Genomic DNA, 22263 nt, shown 5'->3' on the forward strand with positions numbered 1-22263 from the left:
TAACTACCTTGATGTGAACAAGCTGTTTATTGTGCTGGAATATGACATTTATTGTTAGGAAATATTCCAATAAATATGGCTTCTAGGCAGATCTGTATTACAATTTGGTGCAAGAGTTCTTTTAATTAATTGACCAGTCGCCAAAGTATCGATCGCTCGGCCCACATTTTTCGATCAGCCAATCAGATATCGATTTATCACACACCCCTCAGCAACGCTTATCTGGCCCCCATTTTGTCCGACAAACAAAGTGTGTTGTACATATGGAATGGACGTAATTTTTAAGAGTTTACACAGATTTTATATCAAATGCATGATCATTACTGTTCGATCATTATTTAAAATTGTAGGTGCTATACATACATTATAAAAGGTTATTATTTTATATTTATTTCTTGAACATATGAACGAGCAATCAGAAAACAAACACAACAAGGGCTGTTTGTAAAACATGCATGCCCCCCATATGGGCTGTCCGTTGTAGTGGCAGCCATTGTGTGAATACGATTTTTGTCACTGTGACCTTGACCTTTGACCTAGTGACCTGAAAATCAATAGGGGTCATCTGCGAGTCACGATCAATGTACCCATGAAGTGTCATGATCCTAGGCAAAAGCGTTCTTGAGTTATCATCCGAAAATCATTTTACTATTTCGGGTCACCGTGACCTTGACCTTTGACCTTGTGACCTCAAAATCAATAGGGGTCATCTGCAAGTCATGATAAATCTACCTATGAAGTTTCATGATCCTAGGCGTATGCGTTCTTGAGTTATGATCCGAAAACCATTTTACTATTTTGGGTCACCGTGACCTTGACCTTTGACCTAGTGACCTCAAAATCAAAAGGGGTCATCTGCAAGTCATGATAAATCTACCTATGAAGTTTCATGATCTTAGGCGTATGCGTTCTTGAGTTATCATCCGGAAACCATTTTACTATTTCGGGTCACAGTGACCTTGACCTTTGACCTTGTGACCTCAAAATTAATAGGGGTCATCTGCGAGTCATGATCCATCTACCCATGAAGTTTCATGATCCTAGGCGTATGCGTTCTTGAGTTATCATCCGGAAACCATTTTACTATTTTGGGTCACCGTGACCTTGACCTTTGACCTAGTGACCTCAAAATCAAGAGGGGTGATCTGCGAGTCATGATCAATCTACCCATGAGGTTTCATGATCCTAGGCGTATGCGTTCTTGAGTTATCATCCGGAAACCATTTTACTATTTCGGGTCACCGTGACCTTGACCTTTGACCTAGTGACCTCAAAATCAATAGGGGTCATCTGCAGTCATGATCAATGTACCTATGAAGTTTCATGATCCTAGGCCCAAGCGTTCTTGAGTTATCGTCTGACAACCACCTGGTGGACAGACTGACCGACAGACCGACAGACAGACTGACATGGGCAAAGCAATATACCCCCTCTTCTTCGAAGGGGGGCATAATAAATAGTTTAACCACACCAGGTGTGTGTTCTATAAAACGTGTTATACCGTTTGATGCACAATATTATTAAGCAGTTTGGGCAACACAATAGTTGCCACACGTGCTTATTAATCTCAGCATAATTGTCGATGATTAATAAATAACAGTATGTTGCGTGGATCTCAGAATGTTCAAGGATCATTAAGGCATTGTTACATGTAGGTACTGTACACAAGAAAAGACAACTATTTAATTACTTAAATGATTTCCAATTATATATTTATTTTCTGTGGATCATAAACAAGGGAAATCATTATAAATTGTTAACTTAAATATTGTTTTAACTAAAGTAAAAACAACAAAAAGGTGATTTCAACGCGGCTTAGCCAGCTTAAAGCGACTTCAAGTGTAAAATGTAAGGCTTATAATACAGCAACAACATTTCTAATACAACATTATATTGATACGGGGAGAAATGTGAAAATTGCAATTAACATATAAGGGCCATCTTGTTATAAATAAGCAAATGCAAATATATGCTTAATGTATTCAATGCGAATGTTCGTGAACAGCACCGTAATACCAACATTTCATTTTTTTATAGTGAAATGTAACAGGTTCGCATTAAACATAAATGAAATAAAATGCATATTAGACTATCTGTTAATGAAACCACGTAATTAGGCCTGTATTAAATTATGGTTACAATCAAAATTTAATTTATATCTAAATAAAAAAAAATCGGTGTCTTTAAAAATAACACAATAAAACAAAGATCTAAACATTTTTAATAAACAAAAAACCCATCATGATATGGATATGTCATTTGCATTTAATAAAAATATTTTTAAAATTATACATGAATAGCCACCGGGTTCACTGTCAGACGGTTGAATACAAGTTCAAAATCAATATGAAATAAATGCTCATTTTTACAACGGATTTTTCATTTTCCTTATATTTCATCAACTCCCTATATAATATGTATTAGAAACGTTTCTGATAGTAAGTCTGCCGTTAACTCATTTATTTTGATTACGCCATTTCTCTCTAAAGTATTTATGATTGTATTAACGTTTTACAAAGCAGTTTAGTTTAGTGTGCGGCTTTAATAATTTATATTATAGAAAAGAGCTTAATACATCATTAAAAATATAGAATTTCCCTCACGTAATCCGCTATAATTGCGATCTGCTTGTCGGAGTTTTCTAATCACTAGACCACGTGACTATGTGGGCGAGCGATCAATAATTTGGCGACTGGTCAATTGATATTGCATTTTGACCCAATGTTGTTATTTTGCAAAATTTGGCATTATAAATATATCTCAATTATATTCCACCGACTTTTGGTGAAGGCTGGCAGCAGAATCCCAATATGCAAAGAACTGTTCCATGAAGGTCAGATTATATATTACATCGAAAGGAAGAAATACACAAGTCTAATTGCTAAGCCTGTATATTGCAATAATTATATGTGTGGTCTTCAGAGTTAAGTGATATTAATTCTCCTTATATTTGCTAACTTTAAAAAAAAACACACTAAATTTTCATTGTAGTTAAATTATTAAGTATAAGAGTATTCACAGTTTGGAACAGAATAACAATTTTGCTTTAAAAGCTTTACTGAGGCAGTGCTCCAGCTAGGATTCAAGAAGGGCAGGGGGCTATTCTGTCAAAAGGGCACTTTTGACATGCATAATTGTGTCAAAATGGCACTTTCTAGCGTGCGGGCATATCTTGAATGCTCCCTGTTGCATATTAATTTACATGTTATTAATATTTGTTAGAATATATTATTCCAATTATATAAAAACCATTCTAATACAATTTCTACAATAAGGAATAAATTCAATGTATTAAATAAGAGATTTATAAATTATCATATTTATAATGAAATAAATAAAAGGGCAGGACAGGGCCTCGGAAGGGCGGGGTGGTGCCTCGGGAGGGCAGGGCGGGGCGCCCTTCCATTGAGGCCTTGCTGGAGCACTGACTGGCAATTGTGAAAACTGTCAACAGCAAACTGATTTATGTTAAGGATTGTAACCAGTATGGAATTCCATGCAGAGGAACGCTTTCTACAATTTATATTATATTAATTATATTTTAAACCACAGGTGGTTAGCGTGTGGCTATGATATTAATTAGTGAAAACATCATTTTGAATGATTAATAATCATATCACAACGAAAAATCAACTCTCCTGAAAAAAAAAAATTCACTATCATCTAAATATATATATCACAAGGTATTCAACTCAAAATCACCCGAAAACTTTCACATATGCTGGCAATATCAAACTATTATATATTGAAACTATCAATCAAAGGTGAGCGATTGTAGGCAGCGCCACCCTGTGTTAGTTTCATACCCTGACAGTCAGCACCCTGTAAATTTGTCGAACAGGGTAAAAAAATCTTCATTTGCACATAGATACAGCAAAGTTTATAACTTTTTGTAATAGTAAAGCATTGAAAGCGAGGAAATCAGCAGAAAGAAGGAGAAATCACACCCCTGCTATTTCAAGCCTGATTGCTTTCGTTTTCAGCTGCAGTATGATTAAGACTTTTGCAATTGTGGAACTGTGTCCTTGCAAGTGAAGCCGGAAATTAATTGTTTGAAAATATTTACTTTCATTTCAGATGCAGAATACCATGAAAGAAAAAAATATACTTAAGAACGAATAATCAAAAGGTTGTAACACATTGCTTAAATCCCAATATCTATTAATATACTCATAAATTGATATCTATACAATGATAATGTAAATACAAATAGAACCAATAATAAAACGCATACTGATAAGGATCTAGTCTATGGTGTTTGAATAACAACTGCCACAAATTTAACAGAAACACTCTACAAGTTGGATAGACAGACAGATTCGAATAAACCACAAAAATGCAATATCATGTTCAAAATGAACTGAGAATAAACCACACAATACATGCCCCATTATTCAGTAGTTACACTTACACAAATTGTCTATAAAGAATCTAGGAGTCCTGCATAGGGTCCTTGTGACAGGTATGATCCCCTTAGCCTTGCTGAAAGTCATCAGGCCTTTTGACAAACACTCCAGCTTCCACACTCCCTCCATAACTCCAAGCATCAACACAACATAAAAGGGTAACACATTTACAATTAATATTACTTAAATTATTCAGATGATTTCTAATCACTCTTAGACATCTACTGAGACTTACAGACACCTGTTGGACTTACAATATCCCTACATTTCTGACTCAGTAGTTCTGTTCCATCAGCATGATAACACTGACCAATCAAATTAAATGTAATTTCTCACATCTATTGATTGATTGGTCACTACTTAAACAGAGTAGATGTAGGGGGTGATCATTTACATTGGTCACAATTAAGTGCCAATTAGCACAGCATGGATCTACTGATATATCTGTTTGTGGAAAGGATTAGATGCCACAGGATGTGTCACAGAAAGGGTCCTAAGTGGCCCCTAAAATTTAGTACATTGCCAGACATAAGGGTGCAGGAATAGGGGTCTTTTGTACAGGTACAGACATGCCCAGTAGGTGTCAACCTGATAAACATGTGTACCTTTTACATGGGATGGCATGAATTATGGTCATGCAATATCATACTACATGTATCAACTATCATTGGAGATTTTTATTGATGACTGCAATTGAAAAGATTAATTGTGTTCACAATTTTCTGGAAATATAGCTGCTGAACAAACAATATAATATGAAAAAATACAACCATAAGCAATTAGTCTAAATGACATTTTTTAAATACAAATTGGTTGAAACTTGACCCTTGATTCTTGGGGCAAGTATTCTGATTTTTGAATAATAAAGGTTAAAAATTGACATTTCTAAATAATTTAAAAGAAAATAAACATTGTTGTTGTTTCTGTAGTGTATTGCATATTTATGTGTACATTTTTTATACATGTTTATAAAGTCAATAAATCTATACATAGTACATATCACATTTACAATGCACTCTTATACCATTATGCTGGTATTTGCGCAATATAAGACATACCGGTAAAGGAAATATCAATAAACTACATGTACATGTATATTCAAAATGCTCACTTGGATTTTTTTACAAATAAGCAACATCTGATGTGTCCTAACATGGCATATAAGGTTGTTAACCCTTTAAGCGCTGGAACGGAATTTCGAAGGCCTTTGCAAACAGTTTGGATCCAGATGAGACGCCACAGAACGTGGCGTCTCATCAGGATCCAAACTGTTTGCTATTCTGATAGTATTCTTTGAATTTTTTTGAAGAAAATGCTAATTTTAGACATTCAGCAGACGACATTTTAGCAGACAACAAATTACCCAGCGTGCAAAGGGTTAACACAACTTTGAAATTCATAATATTGCAGTACAAATTATGTTAGAATTTCAGTAAGGCATGTTCAAATCACAAATTTATGGTCTTTTCAGGCATTTCGAGAAGATATCCAGATAGGCTAACCAAAACTGACCTTAGAATATTGCCTGATCAAATGTAATATGTTTAAAGTGCTCAAAATGTATGTGTGATTGAATGCTGCTTATGTAAAACCTAATATTTTAAAGTGTATCATGGTATGGAACAAAAGTTTTCAGCAATTTTTGCATGATATAAAACATATTTGTGCACATAATGCAATATGAACATTATTATTATATATAAAAACACAACTTCTTTGTATTATTACACTCTGGCTTCTATACAGGAACACGCACACAATCTATTGATTTGGAGGGTTGAGTGAGGAACTGTGGAATGCACTCAATATTTCTATTAAATGACACCTTCATGCTTAAAATTTGGTTAAAATAGTTGTAAACAATATGCTTTATCAATACAATTTAAGTTTTTGCCAAAGCAGACTAGAATTGTCCATACATCTCTTCTAGTAGTAAATTTCGACAACATTTTACTGTGTGTTGATACAAAGATGTTCTACAAAATGAATTTTTTTTTAAGTTAAAAAAGCGCCCACATTTAAAATATTTTACACATTTGCAAATTAAAATCATTGCAATGTCCACAAAAAAAGAACTTGGGTAGAAAACTTCCTTAAAAAGTTTGTGAAATAACGAGCAAGTGTCTTCCAGATAGAAATCTATCTAATTTGCCCAGCATCCCTTTGACAGGTTCAAATGTGTATCAAACCAGTCACTATCAGGGGCGATCTTTCACCTATTAAACTGTCATAATCTCTAAATATTTGAATGCCCCTTCATTGAGAGATTTGACAATGCAAGTAAAGGCCACCAATTTGTCCACGGCAGGTAAAACCAGGAGAATGTCACATGACAACTAGATATGGTCGGGTATAATTAAGCGCAAGAATAGTCCAAGCTGCGTGGCTGGTTCCCACATTCAGCAAACCTCGATTTAAAATGCAATCGCACGCCAGTCGTGTGAGCAGATTTGGTCAATTAAATGTTTCTTTCATGCCTTATTACAATAATTTCTCAAAACAGTCTCTTTACCGGGTAAAAAGTCTCCTGGATTTATATATTCTTTTATTCAGCTTTTATTCAGCTGGCAGGTTTTTAACATTAAGTACAGTACTGAAGTGGTACAGAAGCAATTGTTATTGACAGAATGAAGATTGGATGGTCATTTACTGTACAAAGGGCTTAAATCGGCAGTAATTACACCTTGTCCATGTTTTTCAAACCGGTGCTCTCCATGAAAATTCAATAAATCACAGGCTTGGAGATTAAATGCATTAAGCGCAGTCAAATATTGTGCATGCACCTCTATTCTTTAGTCTTCACACCTTCTGCATACTGGCAAATGTAGGATCGTGAAGTCTCGCTTTGTTACCGGGAAATAACAATAACTGTAGAATCTTAAATTTGTTTCTTAATTATGCAAATAAACGTTCAATTGTTAATCGTGCACACCCAATCTGCCATGGTTTCATCGGGTCCCCTCATAGAACACTTGACAAGAAATCTGCCCAAACACGGTGTGATTTGCTAACGAAAAATCAATTAAGAAGAAAATCTGTCAACAAAAACGACTCATTTAAATACAAGAAATACACCAGGTGAAAATTGGTCCAAATTTTGAAGGACTGAAGCTTCACGTCTTGAAATAAATTTAAACTAAGACAACAATTAGTTAAAATAAATTTGCAGATAATTTTCAGGTACTTTGTTTGGAGTCTCCATTTAGCATGCTAATAAGCCTGGTTTTAGTTTGTTAACAATTTTAAGGACCCACAATTATCCTGTGGTTAACTTACAAATGTTTCATGTTCCCCCTTCATGCTTTGGCCGCAATAATAATCTTATTAAATAGTTTGACAAAATGATTTTTTTTTTCAATATTAAGTAGGAAGATTAACTGTACATACAAGTATTAAATATTAAACAATAATTAAGACAAATAATATGTATTATATGCATCTTTTTGACGATTTAAAACCTGAGAATTATAAAGCATTACAAACACAAAACTATTTAATAATTTGGAGAGTTCTGTTGTTATCGTTATGTTTGTTGACCTGACGAAGATTGCTTAAATAAAGAATAAAATACACCACTCATTGTATGAGCATGGTTGGCCATAGGGTTTAAGCACTACACTTTTACTCCAAGGGTCAGTGGTTCAAGCCCAGTTGAGGATAACTTTTTTTTCTTTATTTTTTTTAATGTAGCTATTTAGTTCCAGTGTTGACATTTATCAATTAAAAGCATTTAATGGCCATTTCAATATATGCCAAAATCTGTGAAATGGTCCCTTTAATGAATTAAAAAATAGTCCAATCTTGAATATTTACGAGTTACTCTAACTTGCATGCATTCATGGTTGACTGGGTTATGAAAAATAGGTGTGGTGGGTGGATAATCCAATCAGAAAGCAGTGTTAACCCTTTCAGTGCGGGAACCGAATTTTAAAGGCCTTTGCAAACGTGGCGTCTCATCTGGATCCAAACTGTTTGCTATTCTGATAGTATTCTTTGAAAAAAAATCGAAGAAAATGCTAATTTTAGAAATTCTGCAGACGACATTTTAGCAGACGACAAATTTCCCAGCATGCAAAGGGTTAACACATAAATGCAAAAACTTATAAACAAGAAACAAAATTAAAACATTAGCATATTTAAATCCTCTTGTGAAGAAATGTAGTGCATACATGATCTTTGGACAATGTAAAGGTCATGTATAATCCTGTCAGCAGGTAAGGTATATTCCAAGGTTTCAGGATCACAACTGATGCACTTAAGTTATTTCAATTTGCGTGGACGGACTGACAAACTGACGGATGAACAAATGAAACGATTGATAGACAGATATAAAAGATATAGGGCAAACCAGTTGACCTATGTGTATACCAAGTTTCATGATGATATCATATTGTGTTATTACAAATATTAACTGTCTTCTATAATTTTATCACACAACAGTGACCTTACCTTTGTTACAAGGTGAACGATCAAAATTTCTTTGTTTTGTTTTGAGTGAAAGCAGGAATCATTGAGGGGACAGACTCCAAAACCAACGGAGGGCTAATCTATAGTCACTGTTGGTGAAAGTATGGTACCGGTATGGTACTTACAAGATATTACAATACTTATATTTTGTTTCATTCAAATGGCAATGTATCATTATATTTTTGTGAAGACTGTTCAATGTTCTTAATGTGAAGAAAAAAGGTGACCTGAGATAAGCATAATTATTTAAAATTCTGGTTTATTTTACCCTTTCCCTCTTAGAAGCAAAGTAAAAATGGCTATGTGCAAACAGCATAAAACCAGAACAGCCTGCAAGTAACTCACAGTCTGTTCAGGTTTTATGCTGTTTGCTGCTCATCAGTGTCTAAGGGTTGGAATTGAAGCATTTAAAACTTGAATCTAATAAGAAAGGTCTTTAATTAAATTTACTTTCTAAGGGACTAAAAATGCGTAAAAATATGTATCTAAGTGGTAATGGGTTAACCTATTATTCTATAGCAAATAAAAGCCAATTTAACCGCTCATGACACTACTAGATCCATCGCAACTCCAACACTTTACAATCACTGGCATTGGTTACCCCCAATGTCCCCTCCTGCCATTAGTGTAATGAGGTGACCAAACTCTGACATTTAGCTTAATGTCTCCCCATGTATCATATATCTAAGCCCCAATGTTAATGACAGTCAATCATTGGTTTGTAGTACTTTGTAACTTTGTACACCTTCCATAACTACATCCACTGAGCCAGTGCCTGACAGGGTGCTAACTGGCCCACACCCAGTGTGTGCAATATTAACTAAGTCATTCAGCAAGGGTGTTAAAAGCTGGTGGAAAAATAATTGACATTTTGTGTTCCAAGGTGTAGAAGGTTTAAGCTTTTTATGGGTTGGCTTAGTATGAGATATGAGGGCTTGATACACTTCTCCAGGCACCAGACTGGTTGACATGTGCCAAAGATTTAATGATAAAACAACAATGATGAAACAATAATTACTTCGTTACTTATGAAGCACTGCTCAAATATAGCCCAGCCCAAATATCCATGTCTTACATTAACAAGTTAATGGTTGGGGTGGGGCAGGGTGTCTTTATATTTCTGTAAATTATGTTGGAAAATCTCAGTTTTATTGTTTAAAACCTTGAGAAATATATAAAACCATATGACGCATACCACATTATTGAAAGCCAAGCACCACTACATGTTTGGTATGTGCAACATTACACTGGTAAATTGAGGTACTACCATATACTGTAACAAAACAAAAGTTAAAAGTAAAAATGTGAACTAAGATTCTTTAAAAAAAATCTATTAATTATGTTTACTCATCTGCAAAAAATTCTAGAAATAGATTAAAAGTCATCTTTAACCTAGCTGATCCTAATTTTTCTCACATTGAGTATTATCAGGTTGAGTTTCCCAACATTTGTGCAACAGTCCATCATATTACCTGACATTATTGTGTCATTTAACTGATTTTGAGCTGGTTTTATAACTTGTGTTGCCAAGCATGAGTTATGGCAATGTTATTTGACCCAGTAACCTTCTTACACCTGCGATATTAAACTTCTGCAGGTACAGATAGAATTTAGATATTTATCATTAATGTAGACACAAACAGCTATTCATCAACAATCAAATCATATACAAAACTGACAGAACAATTTGTTATGAACTCCCAATGTTTCTGGTAACAACCACAAGGCAGGAAACACATTATTAAATTTATGCCCCACTTTATACCAAACTTCAACCTCCAAATCGCCATTTTGATTCTCAAAGAGAATGCCATGTGCATACCTGAATGTGTTGGTTTCTTCTTTTCTCCACAGCAACAGCCATAGCAACACTTTTTGGCCAGTTTCCGTGTTGATCTATTCCGCAAATTATACATTTTATGTTAATTTTGATCGGTCACTTTTTTTATAGACTTAAAAATGCAGTTTTTGTCATGCACAGGTAACATAAAGCTTAATGTTTTTACCTATAAATACATTTACCTGATTATAGAAGCCAGGTGCTTATGAGCAACACTTATAGACTGGTCACCATGGGTACCAGTATCAAGAAAAATATTCCATGTGGATGGGCTTGTTTTGTTGATAGTGCATTATGCAATTTGAAAATTGATGTTTTCTTATTGTTTTCTTATTTCTACAGAAATTACAACATGAATTTGATTACATTATTTAGTAAATGTAACACTTCTTCAAACTATTTGAATGCATTGAGATTTCATATTTCTTCCATATCTGAAGTAAGTGTTTATTAAAGAGAAATTCATCATAAATTAAAAAATGAAAACGTACTTCAGTAAATGCATACATATTTGTTAAAAGAACATCAGGAATTTTTTTGGTTGCATATTGAAGGAAATGTTCAATAATAAGAAACACAAATCCATGATACTTCTTGTCCAGAAGCTGCATGTTAATTTCTCTTGAAATAAATGCTAATGTAAGCTATTTGCATGATGTTCACAACATGTTATTACAAGAGATATCACTTCTGCAATTTGTTTATGAGGAAACTGCCTACCAAGTAGTAAGAATTTCATTCCTGCTTTCTGGTACACAATATTATATGCTTCCCTATATACGTGTAGGACATTTCAAAGTCTGAATTATTTCAAACAAGATCTTCAACAGCAATGAACGAGCACTCACAAAAACATGTACAATGAAATTCATTAAGCAAATCTCATTTACAGAGTGTTCTTACCATTTTCCAAAGACACTAATTACTGGTTCATACAAGACAATGGATGTGAGAGTGTTGCTACAAGACTAAGCTGTATCATCAGCAGCTTTTGATGCTGTAGGAAGCTTATTAAATAGGTTTAAACTAACCAGATCACATGACATGGATGTCTACATCTTTCAACTGAAGCAAATACCTAAACTGACCACAAGAAATCGATATCAACATCTTTCAACTGAAGAGAATGTTTAGTGTTAAGGGCAGGAATATCTGTGGAAGCCACACTTCCAGGTGCCAGTCTACATTTGTAGGCAGGGAGGCTGGGCCTATCAGGCAGCTAGCTACTGTTCTAAGGAGATCATCTGATAATCAGCAATGCTACCTGGGAAACCCCCTTCAGACCAATCAGCTCCTCTCATACAAATGATCAGCTTATACAAATGATGAAAATATGGATATAATTTGCACATTATAGTTGATAATTGATGCAAATACCCAGTTTTCTATACATTAATATTTAGAAATAATTTAATGTGCTAGAATAGGGGGTTGATGATCTGAAAAACAAATCCACAATTTCATCTCAAGGTGTCCTTTATGTGAGGGGTCGGTACAATATCAATTCCAACATCACATAATCAACAAAAAAACAACAACTGGTTAATTATTTACGCAAGGAAACACATTCTGTAAGATTGGCTTCAGCAAAATGCTCACACCAACTATTACCAACATAATAACCTATTTAGGTGTAAAGTATAAATGTCAAACATCATAATATTCAATATTGCATTACCTAACAGCAGGAATGTACACCACGGCCTTTACCACAACAGGTTTACTTTCTAACATTATGGCAATATATCAGTACAGGTTTGTTAAGTTTACAAAAGGTTTGTTGATTTAAAGTATAAATATAATTTGTTGTTATAATATAAAGTAAACTGTTGCGGTTTTTGAAAATTCTAAAAAGAGCCCTTGAACTGTCATCCTTTTACATTCATCAAATTTTCATATTGACATAAATAAACATATTGATATATTGTAAATATTATTGTTCAAATGTAAATCTCAATAAACAATCAACATACAATTATTTCATAATACATCCTGCACCCAAATACTTCTTATTCAATAAAGCTTTTTTTATTATGGGACCATTTATATGAACCCATATCTCATAGGAAACTTCAAAAGCAATTATCATTCAAGGTGAAGTAAGAGTGGGCATGATTGAAATGCCATACAGGCTTATCAGTTGTGCACACCTTTGCTAATCAGTGGTCAGATCTGGGAACAAATTGTTCCATCTTACAGGTAGTCCGTAAACTCCCCGCCTAGGGAAGCTGGTTCATCATGCCCTCAGCTCTCTACTACTGTAGCTAGCATGAAAACATATACTGAGATAAACCGGTTTTACACTAGGTCCCCAAAACTTTAAGTGGTTTTCAAGAGTATTCACAACATAACAAGGAAACATGCAGACCCTTAAAAAGAAGATGGTAGGGTAAGAACTGAATTGCACAAATCCTTGGCTATATAATATTGCACATGATGACTGATTTAATGTTTGTGAGGGCTGCATCACATGAGCCTGCTATCATGATGTAGATGTTGGTCTTTATTTCCAGACCTTTTTTACCAAGGCTGGAGTTTACAGGGTTGACTCAGTGGCGTGGGGTAGGAATAGGGGTGATGTTGCTATTAACAACCCCTTAACCTTTTTCCACAGCATCCATACATCCAACAAAACATGTTTTTGAGCTGAAGACTTAATAAACAAGGAAATATTCACACCTGTTTGGTTCTGAAGAGTTCAGTCTGTAAGTCTGCAATTATCAGGTAATTCCTGGTATGGCAGAATTCATTACCAGAATGCCACCAGCAGGGGTTCCCCCTTCCTGAGCCATACCAGACCTGAGCAAACAGGGGTCACCTCAATCAAAGTTCTAATTATTAATACTTTTGTGTATCTTAAGATGAATTGTTAATTACTATTCCAGTTTTTATTTGGCAATTTATAAAGTTGGGTAACATAAATTGTCTAGCTTTATTTCATAGTCAGGATATACGTCAAATACATTTTAAAAAAGATATTTTTTGTTTTTACATGCATCATTTTGTTCCATGAGTTGAAACAAAACAAGCTAAGATGCAGCTGAAATGTTCTCAAGTGTGTTCCAAAATAAGTTCTAGGTTTTGTAAATTATATTACAATGTCAAAACAATTGAGTCCTATATTACACGTCCTTTGTTTCATTGTTCTATTACAAACAAACTTTCTTTTCAAACCATGACAATTACTCATCTCTCCTATCACAAAATGCTGACACAAGATAATTATCAAAGATGCTTCACTGCTAAAAGAACTTGCAAAAAATTCACTGTTAAGCATGATTTTCATGACAAAATCCATTAATGGCCCTCACCCAAATGGCTCCCAATTACAGTTCATGAAAATTGGTCTTATCCAATCAAATTCTGCCATCTGTCTCTGCATTTCATGAAATCTCATTTGGGGATTAAAACATTTTAACTAGACATTGGCTTTTCTAGAATTCTTTAAGCTGAATTCTTTAATGAAATCATTAGCAGATAGTAAATAGAAAATATAAATTAACTTGAAGAATTTCTTTTTGTTTATTTTTTTTTTCGATGTTCACAAAATTATTGCAATTAAAAACTAATTGGGGTTGAGAATAGTGCCAAGAAGCTCGATGTGTTGTCCACCTGATTATAGAAGTATCATGATTATTGGAGCATTCAGTTGACAAAAAGGTGATGGAGGCAAGTGATGCAAATAACATTAAAAATGATGCCAATAAATTAGAATCAAGCAACAATCATTTGTGAAATTTGGTGTTTTTATTATCTTCTTTTCTGTTCATCTTCATTCTATTTCTATACATGTATGTAAGTTTACGAACATATTCTGCTATGAATATAATTTAGCAAGGTGACACAATTGATATTGTATTGCAATAGTCCCGATTGATGACATAATCTTTGATTCTCATTTACAGTTGTTCAAAGGCATTTAAACATTCAGTACTTATATGACCCTTTAAGGGGCATATTGACGGCTCATAATTATTTTATGATTAAGAAAAATAGTAAGAGGTTATCCTTTGAAATATATTTATGATATGATTGCTGAAAATGTGCGTCTCATTTTTATAAACGCGGAGTCAAATATTTTATGAATAATTACATACAGTTAACCCAAGGGATGTAAAATAAGTAGCTAAAAATTCCTTATAAATGAAATATTCAACAGTTTTTATTTATAAAAGCACTCTTAGTAAGAATGGTTCTGGAGCATTAACCTATCCTGATTGAAGTGTGCGATTTTTGTAGGCAATAGTTTAAATTCCAATATAGGTGTGTATTGAACAGATGTTATTTACATTTTTTTTCTTAAAGCTGTCATCATTTTTCATTTCTATTCAATAAATATGTGCATCTAAAATGGGAATATGTGTTGTTTTAAATACATGTCTATATATAGGAGAAGTACCATCAATATACCCATTTATGTACCAGTATTAAACCACAACTGCAATGATCAACACACACTGATCTTGACAACCTCTGCTTCTTTCTGCATGTCACCAACATCATTTTGAGAACTACACATTGTAAATCAATGGCTAATTAGGCCTACAAAGTAACAGTGAGGTACTTGAAACATCACCTAGTGAGAAACCAAACTCAGGAAATGTGCACTTGTAAATCTGTCATACAGTCACATATACATGCACATTACAAATCTTACTTTACCAAATAAGGTAATTTTATGAAAGCAATACACTTATAGTTTTCAATTAAAACATAAGCAAATTAAAAATTAAAATTAAAACATAATTTTAGTTTCGAGGGAATTCAGCTCAACTATTTGAATAACAAAAATGTAGATCTCCAGTCACTGCTCATCTGCATTATTGTGTTAATGAGTGATTTTTTTTTTTTCATCCATTCTGCAAATATTCCTTTAATTTTGTATCAATTTGAAACGTTCAAAGCTTTTCTTTCTCATACGGAAAAGAGAAAACCATAACAGCAAAGGTTGGCGGCTATCTTGTTGAATTTTATTTTGCATTTCCAGAGTTAAGTGTCCTTGTGTGAACTTTTACTTAAAGTATGAGGTTTTTGATGTTTTTTTAAAATCAGTAACTCCAGTGTTCTATATGTCCTGCAGTGCAACTCTACAAGGCAGTTAAAGTATTAAAATTGAGAGCTAAGGATCTTATTGATGATGCAATGCTGTAGTCATAACTGTTTCTTGGATTTTGACAGAGTTATTTCTCTATTTACTTATAATTTTGTCTTTAATTGCTTTTAAGTTTAGCTTAACGATATTCCATTGATGAGTTGACTTGTTCTTATTACTCGGAGAAAGAAATCCTCATGTTAGGTATGGTAACCACCTATCAAACTCTCATACCCCAGGAGCCGTATTCACCAATGTACGTAAGTCTCAAATCTTAGACTCAGCTCCAGTTTCTGACTCAGACTCAGACTCAGCCTTACAAAACTTAATTCACGAAACATAAAATGGTTAGTTTTAGACTCAGACTCAGTAAGATAAGTCTCAAATGCTAAGTCTACAATGTTTAGACTTACGCTATACAATCATGACGTAACGTCGTTTGAGCGTTTACTTTACAAAATGGCCGCCGCACGAGCTCCTTGCGTAATAATAATATTATATTTGAAAGAGTGTATCTAGATCGTACCAACCCTTTGGAGATTTATAGGGATATTGAACTTTACAAACGGTATCGTTTAACCCGACCGGGAATCGTATTTCTTTGCAATATTTGCAAGGAATAGTTGAGCCGCAATACGATGCGGATTCTGCAAGTTCCGGTCGCCCTGGCAGTGTGTACTTTCCCGAGCAACGTGGCAAAAATCATAAAAAAGCGGCATTTAAAGTTATGGTAGCCAGAACTAGGTAGACCTGTGCACAGGTCAATAATATTTTGACAGCTAGAGAGTTGAAGTTGTCAAATTTCCAGCTGGTACGACGCCGTTCGTGCAAAACAAGAACTTGGTGCGATCGCTGATACGTGAGTCATTTGCGATGTGTGCATTTTGCAATTGTTCTTATTTATTGTAAACAACTGTCAAATTCATATTTGTCCGCGTTTGTTTGTTGTCTTTTGTGAAAATAATCTCCAAACTTAATGAACGTGAACATGCACTAATTTTATGGATAATACTTGTTGTTTGAATGAAAAAGTAATAACATATAATTTGCATGTATCATAAACTATAATAATGGATATTCTCTAAAAAGGGAAACCTATTAGAAAACGTTTACAAGACATTTACTATGCATAAATTTTGATTTCATTACTATTACAAATCTATTTATAGATGTAGGAATTTACCTATAGATATGTATATGCCGAAAAAAGTTACACTGCCATGACGCAGTTGGTAGCGCATCGGTGCTCGTGATTATATTTGACCGACTAGTCAGTGGTTCGAAATTACATCGGAGACTTTTTTTTTCTCAACATTTTCAAAATAAATTATGACGATTATTTAGTTATTTTTAAATTCTTGATCTTAAATGTAATGTTAATTAATGTTTATTAATTTTAAAAAAGGTGCTATAATTAATGTGCAAATTATACACCCTGTTTAGAAGATATAGGGTACACCTGAATCCATATGTGCATCTGTCCTTGTGTCTGTCTATGTTGTAATTGAGTTCCAATACAAAATGTATTTTTGCGACAAATGCTGTAGAATATGCATTTGTTGATGGCAAGTGCATTGTTGTAATGCACTTTATTTGTAAATTAATAAAACACTCAACAACAGGAATAATATTTTATTCTCAAATGCACATATTATTGCATTTTCAATCAATAGTAAAACGATGACATTAAATTTGATTATCAAGTTAAGACACATCAGCATATTGCATCACTTCTGACATAAGGCAGAACTTTCATTCAATATAATGCACATAAATGCACCGATCATAATCCATTTATATCAATATCTATTTACTTATTAATATTGTAATTTTTACAAAAAATGGGTCAATTTTAAATGATCAACTTTCAGGTTTTACAAGTACTTTGGGGTGCATCGATTGGACGCATGTGCATATCAAGAAGCCAGTAAACCATGTAGAAGGCTACATATGGCGAAAGGGCGTTCCCACCATCAACGTTCAGGTATGGCTTAACAGTCAGTTATGTGCAAGTCTAAATGCAATCCTTTTTATTTGATACAACTTTATTTTAAACACAAATATTTAATGAAACAACTGTATGTTAATTTTAACAGTTTGCCATTAGCAAAATAAGAAACATTTTATCAGCATTTTATCAAATACCTAAGAAAAAAAATACAAAAATATGTCTTATTTTGTTAGTGTAATATAACATGTTTTATGTTAACAGGCTGTGTATGATGCCAGCTACAGAATAACGAGCTTCACTCAAGTTCACTGCCAGTTGGCCAGGGCGAAAGCATGATGCCAGGATTTGTTGATGTCTAATTTCAAATTCACATAACTGTATCTACCATTATTCTGGAATTTCATTCAGTTAATTGAATGAAGAATTTTATTATTATCAATGATGGATATCTTGTAAGCAAATAATATCAAGAAGTGTCCCAAGACACCGCATTCAACTAATATTCCTCTTTGAATGTAGAATGTATTTTATATGTCAGTAACATAATACAATGACCAATGTAATATTTAACCTACATTTCTTAAAGCACACAAATATTGACTGGAATTTTATAAGTACAAAAAGGGATAGAATCATATTTTTATCATAGAAATAATAGTATGCCCCTTTTTGAATAAAAAAAAAATCTTATTATTTTGTGTGCAACTGCCCCATAACTATTATTTCTAATATAGACTATCTATTTTAGAAATAATAGAGTTATGAAGTAGTTGCACAAAAAATAATAAGATCCTTTTAATTACAAAAAGGCGAATAAATCTACTACTAGTATATTACATGTCAGAGTTATAGCACTTGGTCACGTATTGACACTAAACACATCTTTTTCTCCAAATGTATTATTTCAATTTCTACAGTCAACTTTTTTATTTCTTATTCTAATTTTTCTTAGTTATTTCCCATCGGTTTCTCTGTAAGTTTTGTTAAGGTATCGGCTTGTGATCTCTTGTCGTTCTTCTTTGTGAGCGCTGCAAAAATGGATAAAAAGTGTGATTTGTATAAATGGACTTGTTCTCATATTATGATCTTCAAAGGTTAAAAAATTAATACATATATATCACATAATCTATGTATGCATTGGTACTATGCATTGGTACTATGTTTTAACATATTTGATGCTAATTATGTTTCAACAAATGCATGACTTTTGTTGCATATTACATAATAACATTATACAGTACTTGCTTTGTCAAATGGTATTGTCAGTATAGTTCTAAGAACTAAAATTCCATCCATGCAAGTTAATTATTAAAAATTAATTGTATGCACTGCAATACCTTCAATTAGAGCTATCTAAGTGTTAAATTTATTAATATTTAATTTTCAAGATTTGTTCCAGACAATTTGAAATCTAAATTTAAAGATATCCAAAACTTACATTCTTTACACTTAATGCCTCTACTTTCATGACTGGTACACTCTGAAATCACATGAAAAAATATAGTGTCACTTAAAAAATCTAAATTAATTTAATCCAGTGATGTTTTCAATGCAATAAAATTGACAACTAATGTTAATATACTATACTTAAGTTAATGTATAATAATCCCAGTGTTAACTTTCAAACACAATGTTTAATGTTAATTTAATGCATGTTTTTTTCTTTTATTTTGTGTTTATATAAGGGTGAATTTCTCTTATATTGTACACTATGTTGAATGTGATGCATACAATATAAGTCATATGGTTTGCATTGTCAATGTTCTATACATATGGTTAATGGTTTGCATATAAATGATAATCTATTTATTCACCATATGTTCTTCACTGCTGGCTGTTGTGGCACGCTCACTGCTTTGTAACGCATATGAAGAAGCTGCAAAAATTAAACGCACAAATTAATTCAAACATATAACTTTGTAAAACACTTACGCACATACACTTATGCTCATTAATAATAATAATTAGTTGATTACCAAGAAATACAATGTCTGTATTTGCACTCATTCCTTGAATAAATGAACTCAACAACAAAATTGAAATAGTCAAGAGATTTAAAGTATCTAACAAAAAGGAATAGAAATACTTCCTTAAATGCACAAACTTCATTAGCCGATCTAAATTAATGATCTTAATGTTTTATTTTAATTGTCCTTATACCAAACCCTGCTATATTTACAACAAACAAAGACTCTGATAAAAGTTGCCATTTCATACCATATTTCTGTGAATGAGTTCATGAATATTGTTATTTAGTGCACCTTTGGTGAGCTTACCTATATATTTCCTTGATGAGTTTAATCAATAATCATATGAATTGACAAGTGTCAGATCTTTTTTATAACACTAATTAAATTACGCATTTAAACAATTATTATTAAGTTAAATTTAACGAAAAAAACTGAAAATTGTTTTCAATGCGTGACGTAGCTGTATATATTCTAGCACCATTTCAGCAAAATAATACAGTATCATAAAACATACATTAACCAATGAAAATGCTCATAAGCTTTTTTACAAATTTAAACAATATAAGTAAGTAGGTATTGTGATTATATCACATAGAAAACACATATTAGGTTCGACATGTAGTAATATTGAAACAAACTAATTGCAATTGATTATAGTTTTTCAACAAAATTAATTTAATGAAAGCATAACAAAAAAAGTAATTAACTTACACCGAGCCTTGGAATTTTGGTTCTTCTTCTGGCACTGTTCACCAGTTTTTGCGACCCCAAATTTTCTGAAAGTTTAATAAAAACAATTGTATGATGTATAGCAGTATTTATGAAACACATTACATTTCATGTTTGCCATCATAACTGTCGATTAGTTTAATATAAACGACATACAGGGTAATAGTTATCAATGTAAACGTGTAGTAAATGAAAAGTTCGTTTGGAAATGTGCAGATTGTAATCAGATACGAATAAAACACACATGGGTACGAATCTAACAGGGTACGAGATGAAAACTAAAACAATAGACCTCCTTAAATGGTAAACTTATCCGTGAAACCACAAATATTCATTATTAATACTTAAATAACAATTCACTTGTGCAAATTTTGGAAACAAAGAACGTGCAACCGTACCATAAATTATAACAAATGTTTGAAACTAAAACACATTCCACAATCACATCCGAAATCCGTAAGTACAATTTGCTGAGTGGTTATGCCCCTTGTTTACATAGTGCATTATTCGGCGCTAGTAAAAACGACATCGGTAGCAAATCAAAAAGTAAGCTATTAAATAAAATATTACAACTATAAGGCAGATACGATAATAACATGTAACTTACATTGATATTCTACTCGCCACCTCGTCCCATTTTTTTCTTCGAATAACCAAAATCTTTTCGGCTCCGATCCCCTTATACTCGCGGATAGAAGGTTCCAGCGGTCCCGAACCAGCGCATTAAAAACAATCTCTGGCTCGGACCAATCTGGACCTGCTGGCGCTTCGTTTCGCTGTCTTCAACTGCCAAACACTCCATTCAATAAGTTATAGCAAACATGTCCGCTACTATTTTTGACACTATTTGGCGCGTTTTCCCTACTAGAGAGTTCGCTTAGTCGTGACGTCATTAAAAAAACACAATCTTATTGAAGTCTATTTCCAAATGCGTTCGTGAATACGAATCCTGAGTCTGTCTTTAGTAAGTCTAAGCCTGAGTCAAAGTCTGAGTTTGAGTCCAAGTTTGAGTTTATTATTGATGAATACGGCTCCTGGTGTGGCAAATTGAACCCTTGCCCTCAAAGTGTGAAACCTGTGTACAAACTACTACACCAATTTGACAGTTGGCAAGGCCCATAACTTTTCATTAAAATTCAATTTAACAGACATATCTTTGTATCATGTACACATGCTGTTCTACAAATCAGAGACTGGTCTTTTGTCAATAATGCATGCCATCCTCCAATAAATTAAACATGGAGCAGCTTAATGCAGAATTTTAAGCTACTACAAATGTAGTATCTAAAAGGAGAACTTAATTTGGTTTTAACTGATCATATTGTACCAACAATGATCAATATCTCAAAATCTGCAAGACAAAGATTGAAATAAAGTATTATATTAAATCTTCTAGGAAATGTTGATATGTTAAAAACAATTTGCCATTTACCGTGTGACACACTTGCGCAACTAATTGTAGTTAACGTCACCTGGTCTACTTCCTAGTTGAAGCAATTTATGAAATACTTCAGACTACGGAAGTGTTGCTTGAAAATTTGTATTCGAGATACATGCACAGTTAACATTATAGTTCATGTTCTGTGGTTTCTATATAGATGGTTTATAAATCAGTCATATGAACTGTTAATTAACGTTCTAAAACTAAAGTGATCTATGTACTATTTCTAAAAATTAATTTCCCTTTTGAGCTTGAGACAATTGTACTTGAACTTGATCAGTTATGAGGTACCTTTGTTCACACAAGTTGAAACTATATCTTATTCAAAAATGAACCTGCGGAAACTTGCTTTAAAGCTACATGCATA

The 22263-nt window shown here is 33.2% G+C and overlaps 1 protein-coding gene and 2 long non-coding RNA genes across 5 annotated transcripts in view; 1 reads left to right on the forward strand and 2 right to left on the reverse strand.

The window, feature by feature from the left end:
* LOC127855473 (zinc finger protein 1-like) overlaps positions 1 to 22263 on the reverse strand; it is a 49645-nt gene that overhangs the window by 22567 nt on the left and 4815 nt on the right. The window lies entirely within an intron of this gene.
* LOC127855475 (uncharacterized) lies at positions 16048 to 18819 on the forward strand. The gene is made up of 2 exons (XR_008037562.1): positions 16048 to 17789; positions 18018 to 18819. It is a non-coding gene; the product is annotated as an uncharacterized LOC127855475 (long non-coding RNA).
* LOC127855474 (uncharacterized) lies at positions 17423 to 21459 on the reverse strand. 2 transcript variants are annotated; one of them, XR_008037561.1, is made up of 5 exons: positions 21063 to 21459; positions 20438 to 20502; positions 19571 to 19632; positions 19195 to 19236; positions 17423 to 18784 (listed from the first exon to the last, which is right to left on the reverse strand). It is a non-coding gene; the product is annotated as an uncharacterized LOC127855474 (long non-coding RNA). The 2 variants fall into 2 exon arrangements; XR_008037560.1 differs by lacking the exon at positions 21063 to 21459 and adding an exon at positions 20854 to 20945.

This window comes from Dreissena polymorpha, chromosome 13 (assembly GCF_020536995.1).
Source record: "Dreissena polymorpha isolate Duluth1 chromosome 13, UMN_Dpol_1.0, whole genome shotgun sequence".
NCBI lineage: Eukaryota > Metazoa > Mollusca > Bivalvia > Myida > Dreissenidae > Dreissena > Dreissena polymorpha.